Source organism: Pinus tabuliformis, chromosome Q, assembly GCF_031772625.1.
Source record: "Pinus tabuliformis cultivar Carrire ecotype Pingquan chromosome Q, CPIR1, whole genome shotgun sequence".
NCBI lineage: Eukaryota > Viridiplantae > Streptophyta > Pinopsida > Pinales > Pinaceae > Pinus > Pinus tabuliformis.
In genome coordinates, this window is record NC_142296.1 from 612,592,721 (window position 1) to 612,603,489 (window position 10,769).

Consider the following 10,769-nt stretch of genomic DNA (forward strand, 5'->3'; position numbering starts at 1 on the left):
CCTATGCAGGAGCAACAAGCTCAATTTTTAAGTACTTAACAGCCGAGAATGAACAACTGGCAAAGAGCTTGCAGGCTCTAGGAAAGAGGCATAACAACTCCGAGCATCAACGCAGAATGCAGTTTCCGCATTGGGAGAGATGAAGACAGTGATACTTGCCGAAGTATCAACACTTGGTGATACCATGTGGAAGCTCTATGACATATTTGTCACCATGCATAAAGCATTTTTCCATGTACATGGCTTACAACAGCGGAGCAAAGAGTTTGTTCAAACTCTTAAGAACATGCATGTTGTCATCGCCCATGTACAAGAGTGGACAATGTGGTGCAAAGGGGCCCCGCTTGACTTAGTAAATAAGATGAAGCCACAGGCAGAGTTGGAGAAACAAAAGGTATGAATGTTGATCCAGAACTACGAGCATCTCACCCAATTCATCAGCAGCATGCATGCCTCATATGCACGGTTTTACAATAGTTTGGATGCAATGCTGAGAATGCACAGGATCCCATCAATTGGTTCCCTCACCAATGATAAACCCAAGAACCAAGTTCAGCTAGAGATCGATGTGTACTTGGAGCAGCTAAGACAAGAAGCCACCAGAGAAGACTTGGAGTTGAGCACACACAACATGCAAAAGTACATCGGTGATCCTATCATGGTCAAGACCATGTTGCACATGCTTCAGAACGAGTTGGACACAGGTTCCAAGACCATATACCAGGATGCCATGGAGGAAATAATTCGCTTTTAGAAAGACACCATCAAACAGTTTGGGGACACCATCACACAGTACCAACTTGGCATCAATATGTGATCGAGAAGCACCAAGTGGAGGTTGTTGAGTTGGTCTTCCCCCAAACTTCAGAATCATATTGCTTTGTCTTATTAGGTTGTCTCTAGCCTATTTTGTCCTACATGGGTACATGTGGAAAATTTAGTATTATTTGTAAATATGTTGTAAGTGAAATTCCAAGTTTCATTAGTGGAATGTGAAAACTCATCATGTTATGTAATGAGTTACTTGTAAAGAAGTTGAAGAGTCATGACGGGATTCAAAGAGTCACAAAGGGGAATGTCAACTTCACCCCACCCTTTGTTATAAATAGAACCTCATAACTCATCAAACGGGTTTTTGGGGAGCTAAGATTTTGGCTAGGCTTAGGCTTAGAAAAGACTTGGGAGTATTATGAAGGGCCTTGGCTTCTCCATAGCGTAGAGCGAGTATACTTATTTGGAGGAGAAGGTGTTATTGACTATAATGTTCCACTATTGGGGCTAGTGGTCTTCAATGGTGTATGTATGGATGGAACTTTCACTTATAATAATAATACCAGAACCAGCACGCTTTCATGCATATGTTGTTAATGTAGCTGGACTATTCTGATTGCATTGGAAATATATGTCGTTTAACTTACGCATTTTCCTCTAAAATACTTTGTATGCATTTGTATGAATCTTTTTGAATGCATTTTGTTAGATTAATTCATCACTTTAATTTGTGGACTATTCTACATTTTAGCTTGTGATGTCATTTCTCTCGTGTGTTCCTTTCAAGTTGTGTACTATTACATGCTTCTAAAGGGCGAACTTCATTTTCCCCTTCGTGTATTAGAACCTTCATGCATCACAATTTACTCTCCATGGGGTCACACACTTGCTCTCACCCAAACTTATCATAATTACCTCTGCGCACTACTGCGGTCAAGGCATTACATGACCACCCTGTAGGTTTTAACCCCGTACAGAAATTACCTGCATACGAATTCTAAAACACTGAAAATAAATAATGTGAGAGCAGAACACATAAAACACATATACACAGAGATTTTCCCCTGGATCCCAAAACCGAGACTACCAACTTGATTTTTCATTTTGTTCCTTTCAATGTTATAATACATATTTATACATGCCAAAGCATCCAATACCATGGACCGAAAACCATCGCATCCAAAAAACATGTGCGAAAATCATGCACAAAACCATAGGTGGGTCCGCCCAACCTAACATAGGGTCCAAAACCAAAATTTTCCGGGGCGCTGCCTCGGACCCCATAAAGTGGGGTTACGAGTGCCCCTCAAACCCCCTGTTAACTACGTGGAAAGAATATAACACAACCCAACATTCTCCCACTTGTTTTTTTCTTTCCACAGGAGGCCACAAGAGAGATTAGTCATTTTTCTAGCCCTGAAATGCCCATTTTCTCTCTACACCAAGAGAACTTCTCAGAGCTCACAGATTTTGTCAATGCATTTGCAGTATTCTTCAAAGTGTCCACCTTTACCAGCAACACCTTTTTGTCTTCTATCATATCCCTCACAAAGTGATATTTAACATCTATGTGCTTTGTCTTTGAATGATATGCAGGGTTATTTGCCAAGAAAATTGCACTTTGGCTGTCACAGTCTATCCTTATAGCTTCCTGTACTAACCCCATACTTGAACACAATCTCTGCAACCAAACTTCTTCCTTTCTTGCATGAGTGGTTTCCATGTATTCTACCTCTGTAGCTGACAGTGCCACTACAGATTGTTTCTTACTCATCCAACTGATAGCACCTCCAAATAGGTTAAACACATACCCACTTGTAGATCTTCTCTGATCTAGATCTCCAGCCCAGTCTGCATCAACAAAGCCATGAATATCCAACACTCTGTCCAATCCTGGTCTTCCTTGGTAGCACAAACCATAATCACTAGTGCCACGCAAATACCTGAAAACCTGCTTCACTGTTGTCCAGTGCTCCTTCCCTAGTTTTGACATAAACCTGCTCAATACTCCCACTGCATGTGCAATGTCTGGTCTAGTACAGACCATTGCATACATCAGGCTACTGACTGCACTTGCATACAGAACACAGGACATGTCCTCTTCCTCTTCTTATGTCTTGGGAAACTGTTCAGCAAATAACCTTACACCTACAGGAATAGGAACCTTCACCGGTTTACTGTCTTGCATATTAAACCTCTGCAATATTGTCTCGACATACTTCCTCTGGTTTAACCAGAGCTTCCTCTTTGCTTGATCTCTTTTAATTTCCATGCCCAAAATATAGTTTGCAGCACCAAGATCTTTCATGTTGAATTTGGAGGAAAATTGGGTCTTCAAATCCTAGATAACTTCTTTGTCATTTCCAACCAACAACATATCATCCACATACAATACCAGATAAATAACACGGTCACCAATTAATTTAAAATACACACAGTGATCTGCTTTGCTTCTGGTGAAGCCAAGTCCCTGTATAAATGTATCAAATTTCTGATACCACATCCTTGGTGACTGTTTTAACCCATATAGAGACTTCTTTAACTTACATACCAGTTCTTTCTTACCCTTCACCGCAAAGCCTTCAGGTTGCTTCATGTAGATCTCCTCTTCTAGATCCCCATGAAGAAATGTTGTCTTCACAGCCATCTGTTCTACCTCAAAATCAAAAGCAACAGCAACAGATAAAAGTAATTTAATAGAAGTTACCTTGGCAACAAGAGAAAAAATATCACCAAAAACCAATTCCCGGCACCTAGGAATAACCTTTTTCTACCAATCGAGCTTTGTATTTCTCCACTTTTCCTTCTGTATTTGTCTTCTTTTTGAACACCCATTTGCTACCAATGGGTTTCCTTCTAGCCGGTAACTCCACCAGATCCCAAGCCTCATTTTTTTGCAAAGATGCCATTTCATCAACCATGGCCTCTTTCCAGAGTTTTCCATCCTCTGAATCCACTCCTTCCTTCACAGTTCTGGGATCCTCATCAATAACAGACAAAGCAAAATTTGAACAGAAAGCAAATGGACTATACCTTTCTGGCTGCCTTCTTTCTCGAACTGATCTTCTCACAGCCGGAGTTTGTGGCTCTTCATCTTATGATTCCTCCTCTACTGTAGAGTCTGATTCTTCCTCCTTTAGCTCAACCTCTATCTTCTCAGGTTACTTTGGTTGGACTTCATGATTAATAACATCTTTCACCTCTCTGAACACCACATCTCGGTTGTACACAACCTTCCTTGCTACTGGGTTCCAAAGCTTATAACCCTTTAAACCATCCTTATACCCAATAAAGATGCACTTTTCATATTTACTATCCAACTTGGTTCTTTTCTCCTTTGGAACATGTACATATGCATCACATCCAAATACCCTAAGATGTGAAAGAGAGGGTTTCTAACCAATCCATACCTCTTGTGGAGTCTTATCCTCCAACGTTGATGAAGGTGACCTGTTGACCAGGTAACATGCAGTATCCACCGCCTTTGCCCAGAATTCCTGTCCTAACCCGGCACCACTGAGCATGCTTCTTGCCCTTTCCGTCAACATCTTATTCATTCTTTCTGCAACTCCATTTTGCTGAGGTGTATATGGAGTAGTCTTCTATCGTGCTATACCACACTTCTTACAGAATTCTTCAAATTATTGCTGCAAAACTCTCCACCATTATCTGTCCTCAGCACTTTTATCTTCTTCTCTGTATGATTTTCCACGAGAGCCTTAAATTCTTTAAACCTGTCAAATGCTTCAGATTTATTCTTAAGGAAATATATCCATGTATTCCTTGAGAAATCATCTATAAATGATACATAGTACACAGACTTACCCAGTGATGGAACCTTCACAGGTCCAAACACATCACTGTGCACAAGTTCTAATATTTGTTTCGCCCTCTTACTACCAGAGGGGAAACTCACCCGATTCTGCTTCCCATATACACAATTTTCATAGAAATCAAAATCCAGAGAGCTATTACTCATACCTTCTACCATACCTTTACCATGAAGTATTCGAAGGCCCTTCTCTCCAATATGTCCAAGCCTTTAATGCCACAGCATGGTCTTTTCTCCAGAGACCACTAGATTTTCTGCTCCACTTTCAGGAACCACGGAACTGTTGCACCCATCAACAACAGTGCTACCTTGCATCTTGTACAGAGTTCCAATCCGAACTCCCCGCATCAATACCAGTGCTCCCCGAACCATCTTGCAGGTATCCTTCTCGAACACTGTTTTTACACCTGCATCATCCAGCTTACTAACAGAAATCAGATTTCTGGCTAATGCAGGAATATGCAGAACACTCGGAAGTGTTCTAACCCTTCCACCTTGTAGCTTCAACTTTACTTTTCCATGACCAATGATTTTAGCATTCCTGTCATCCCCCAAGAAGACATCACCACCATCATATTTCTCATACTCACAGAACCACTCTCTATGGGGAGTGAAGTGAAAGGATGCACCTGAGTCAATCAACCATGCCTCATGATCTACATGTGTACTTGAAGAAGCCAAGTACACATCCCCACCTTCATCTGAGGTGGTTTTCGCCTCTGCAGAAGGAGCCTCATCAAATCCCTTTCCTTTGTCAGGAGCTTTAGATTTACATTCCCTTTTGAAGTGGCCTTCCTTTCTGCATTTCCAACACACCACCTTTACAGGTTTTCATGTAGATTTAGATCTCCCTCTAGATTTAGATCTCCCACTCGATGACTTATTTTTGTTTATGTTCTGGGACCGTCCTCGTACAGACAAGGCATCACCATTTTTGCTCTCCATATTTTTCCGTCTCATCTCCTCCATCAGCAAGGCTGAGACTATTTCATCAAACTGCAAGGCAGTTGCATTGCTACCTATTGCAATAACCAGACTATCCCACGAGTCTGGTAGAGAACACAACAAACTGATGCACTTATCTTCATCTGAAATTTTAATATCAACAGATGCTAACTTACTTACCATAGTATTACATGCGTTCAGATGCTCTGTCATCGAGTCTCCATCTTTCATCCTCAGGTTATACAGCTTTTTCCGCAGGAACAGTTTATTCACCAGAGACTTAGATTGGTACAAAGTCCCTAACTTGTCCCATAAAGCCTTTGTTGTAGCTTCCCCTGATACATTCAGCAATACTGAATCTGAGACACACAATCGTATTGTGCTCTTTGCCTTCCGATCCAACTTCTTCCATTCTTCATCGGACACTCCCGTTGGTTTAGTACCTAGATCTACCGCGATCCACTGATCTTTATCCACCAACAGATCCTCCATCTTGAGTTTCCACAACTCAAAACTCTGACCATTAAATTTCTCAATCTCTATCTTTCCACTGCTCGCCATCTTCTTTCACCACCAGAATCGATCTCGCAAATCTCACACTGAACAGGGTCTACCACAGGCCTGAGCGAAACCCCTCATCAACAAAGGCATCCCCTTGAAGCCAAATTTGCTCTGATACCAAATGTAGGTTTTAACCTCGTACAAAAATTACCTGCACACGAATTCTAAAACATAGAAAATAAATAATGTGAGAGCAAAACACATAAAACACATATACACAGAGATTTCCCCTGGATCCTAAAACCGGGACTACCAACTTGATTTTTCATTATGTTCCTTTCAATGTTATAATACATATTTATACATGCTGAAGCATCCAATACCATGGACTGAAAACCATCGCATCCAATACCATGGACCGAAAACCATCACGTCCAAAAAACATGTGCGAAAATCATGCACAAAACCATAGGTGGGTCCGCCCAACCTAACATAGGGTCCAAAACCAAAATTTTCCGGGGCGCTGCCTCGGACCCCATAAAGTGGGGTTACAGGTGCGCCTCAAACCCCTTGTTAACTACGTGGAAAGAATATAACACAACCCAACACACCCACTGTTGGGAATCCTACTCCAAACGGTGTGAGGTATAGTTGGGACTTAATATCGGGGAGATCTCCTGAATGTTGCCAGGTACAGCACCGTGAACTTTTTTGGTGCTAGAAGAAGGGCCAGATGACAAGTTGAGCCCTTGAAGTTTGTTTTGAATTTCTGCACATATTTAATGACTTGGGTCCAAATCAAAACCCCGACATGTTTTTCTCACGCAATTGATTTTGAAGTGTCAACGAGCATTTTAGATTACTTGTCTAGATATATTTTTTATGGCGAGGATGGAATAGCCTTCTTCAGACACAGTTGTTTTTGTTGTCTTCTATGATAGGCATGATGTACCATCTGATGATATTGCCTATGGGTTGCTTGCTTTCACGTTAGAAGGGCACGCAAAGCAATTGTTTCACACATTTCTTGTAGCCTTTATACACTCTTTTGATCACTTGTTTAGAGAATTATGGTGTGCTTTCATTCTTTATGATGGTAAAGACCTTAATAAAAAAATCTTAAAATTGTGAAAATCGCCCAATGAATCTCTTCAAGATTTTCACGGTCGTTTTCTTCACTACTGTTATGAATTTCCTAAAGCTGAAGTTGATTGATATTTTTTTGATCAAACATTTTAATATCTTGTTCATGTTTCAGAGAATCCACAAGAGTTAGAATCTTTACAACTGCGCCCAACATACCTCGGTGTTAGAGCTTCTAAATCTAAGATAGACAAGGTTGTTGTCCCAAGCGACCCTCTGTCCTCTTCCCATCAAATAGCGCTAGCTCCACAGGTCGAGGTGGGAGAAGTTGAGAATCCACCTGTTGATCTATCACCATCTCCTCCTACCCACTTGCTCAAGATTTTTGCGTATATTTGGACTGTAACTCAAATGGTTGTCATGTGTTCTTATCTCCTCATCCTTCGTCCTTCGGTCCCTTTGATCCTCTGGATTTTAGCGTGTTGTTTTCATCTATTTCGGATCTCACATGTGTTGTTCATGAGGATCAAGTTTTGTACGGAGTTGGTGTTGAACATCCAACCTGCGATATCATTTTTTAGAAGTATGTGTGGAAATTTGAATAAGAATATGCCGTGAAGGATGACCTCCTTATGTCTGCACCTCGTCCCCTTTATCCTAACATCTTGCATGATTCTATCAGTTATGTTCCATCTTGTGAAAATTCATTTTCGGATGTTTCTATTTCCGATCTTTCGCAGAACAAGTGGAATGTCATATTTTCATTTGATTGCGGAGAGGACAAATCTATATTCCCTGATCCTCCCAATCTCTCATCTTACCTTTCCAGAAACATAGAGGGTGAAATTTATCGTTTTTCATCATCCCCTATTTATGATTTGTCATATCATGAGGATGTCATTGTCCATCATCTTGAACTTTATGATCGTGGTTGTCATGATCTTTTCATTCATTCATTCGATCACAATTCTGATTTGTCCACTTGATCTTTCTAAGCCACCGGTCTTTGATGATCCATCTTCTAATGAATTGGAAACTCCTCAAGCTGTCGAGGCACTTCTACCTGAAATGATGGTTATGTCAAGTTCTCGTAGCCTTGAGGTCAATTCCATTTCAGATCAGAAATCTGTTGAATCTTTCCAGGCTCCTCATCACTTTGTTGTTCACATTGAAAATCAATCTATCTTACCATTTATGCCTCGTCTACCAGAATCACACAATCATATTACCCAAGCATTGGAGGAGTCTTACGTAGCAAGCATTATTACGAAATAGAAGTTTTCTTCTTTCTTTATGTTTGCTCATTTTTCAAGTTCAAAGGTGTGTGCATGCTTGTCTTCCATGTGCAATGTGATATGACACCATGATACATCCGCAGAGTGCCTTTCATGTGCTTTCAATTTTTTCTCTTACGCTGATGCATTCAAGCTTCGAACGTATTGGTTTGCATTTTTTATATTTCTTGTCTATTGGTTTGTTTGCATATCTTTCTTTTCGATCATGCTCTCGCCGTCATGGTCCAACCATTGCATTGATGGCTGCATTGGAAGTATCCCTTCACGTGAGTTAGCCTATGTTCTACTTAGGTTAAGAGTAGGAGTAGTTTTTATTTTCTTGTTTGTTTCTTGATTTGCTTGCTTTGTCTTGCTTTGTCTTGCTTTGTCTTTCTTTGTCTTGCTTCTTTGCTTTGTTTGTTTGATTTTGCACTTGTAGGTTAGCTTCTGCATGAAACTATGTTTAGATTCTTAGACAAGCAAGGTGAAATCCAAGAGGAACTTGTACAGCTATCAACACTTGGTTATTTTTCTATTCCCTCTCTTTGTGTAAGTATTGTGTTTCTTCTAGTTGATGATACCCTGATGGAAAATATGTTTCTTTCAGAGAGATTCATGGTGAAATCATAGTGCTTTCACTCTTAACTAGTACTGCCTCCTCTAATCGGTTTTATATTTTCGATTTACCCTTGTCAACTCAATCAAGTAGAGTAAGGAGAGGGGGGAAACCTTAACAAGTATGTTAGAGGTATATATAAATATCCTTATATGAAAGGACAAACTCCTCTACTCTCAATAAGTCAGAATCCCTCTTCCGCCTCACGAAATAAATAAGTGCCTATGCACAATTCTTTGAAAAATGAAAAAATAAATAAAAAAGGGAAAAAGAAGAGAAATTGTTCCTACGCATAAAGGTGAATCAATTAACTTCGTTGGGGTATTGTCCAGGCTCACTAGTAGTAGAACAATGCTTGTGTTCCTAAAGTGACTTTGTCGGGGTACTAGCCAGGCTCGCTAACAGTGGAGCAATGCTTGTGTTCCTGAAGTGACTCCGTCGGGGTACTGTCTAGGCCTGCTGGCAACACAAAAACACCAGAGATGAAACTAAAACTCTGGCAGTCTATTTTACTTGTGCATCTATATACTGCTCATCCCCAATTGAAACAAATCAATTTGACTTGGCTTGGTATGTGTATTGTCGATAAAGAGAATGGTAGGGGCTACATCTTTAACTCAAGCTAAGGGAAGAAGCTACAATGATCGAAGGATTAAAAAATAATTCCAGAAGAGTTAGAATATTTTTTCATGAGACAAGGTCCATACAAAGACATGGGGTTCTACGAGTGTATCACAAATGTTGTAGCGCTACAACCACCCTCCAAAATTTTGGATATGCTTCAATTTTGGAGCCTTCCTTCTAAACCACAACAACTCATCTTGCACTGATATAGGTACTTGTGCTTCGATTAAGCCTTACTCTTTTCATCTTGGCTTGTGTTTGCTAACTTTTTTCATTTTCTAACCCACAAGCCGATCTCATGACTTGGTCCCTTGACAGTTCTGGGCTTTCCTTAGAGAACTGCACAATTCTTAAGGGAGATTGGACTTCCTCTTAGGAATTGTGTAGTCCTGAGTGACAGTGATGCTTGAGCTCAAGAAATGTGTAGTATTGAATGACATCCAGCCTTGAGATAGGAAATTTCACAGACAAGAGAGGCAAGCCAGAAATTTTGCAGAACCCACTGTGCTCAGAAACTGTGCAGTGCATGAGCCAATGAGTTGCCCAATCCTTCCCATAACTGTACAATTTTGCCAGGAAATGCATGGTTTCTTTTCTCAAAAAAGAAAAAGAAAATTCAAAAGCATCCCTAAAAAGTAGGGATCTGTTTTTAGTAACCCGAAGGAGGCACTTGCACTATTTTTAGAAACTGCCGACAAGTATTGTTTTTTCCTTTATTTTAGGCATTCGCATCATAAACCCTAACTTGAAAAAATCTATTTATTTGATGCTACTAGAGTTCATTTTCACATTCAATCTTGGAGCTATAGCATTCCCTGGGAGATCAAGGAACCTTTGGTGTGATCATCGTCGCTTTTCCGGGTGAGTTTTGCTTTTCTAGTCTTTTGCCATTTTTTCTGTCGATTTTTGTTGTTTAGCTTGTGAGAGTGTTGTTTCACTTGTTTCTTTGAATGAATGTTGGTGTTTTAACCTATTTTAGATTGTATAAGTTTTGTTTCAAGTTTTAGATTGTCTTTCCCAAGTGTCGCATGAGTTACCCTATTTTTTACCGACGATCGTCTTGCGGCAACTCCCTTCACATGCTTCACTTTCCTTCATTTTAATTGATTCCTGCACTTATTTC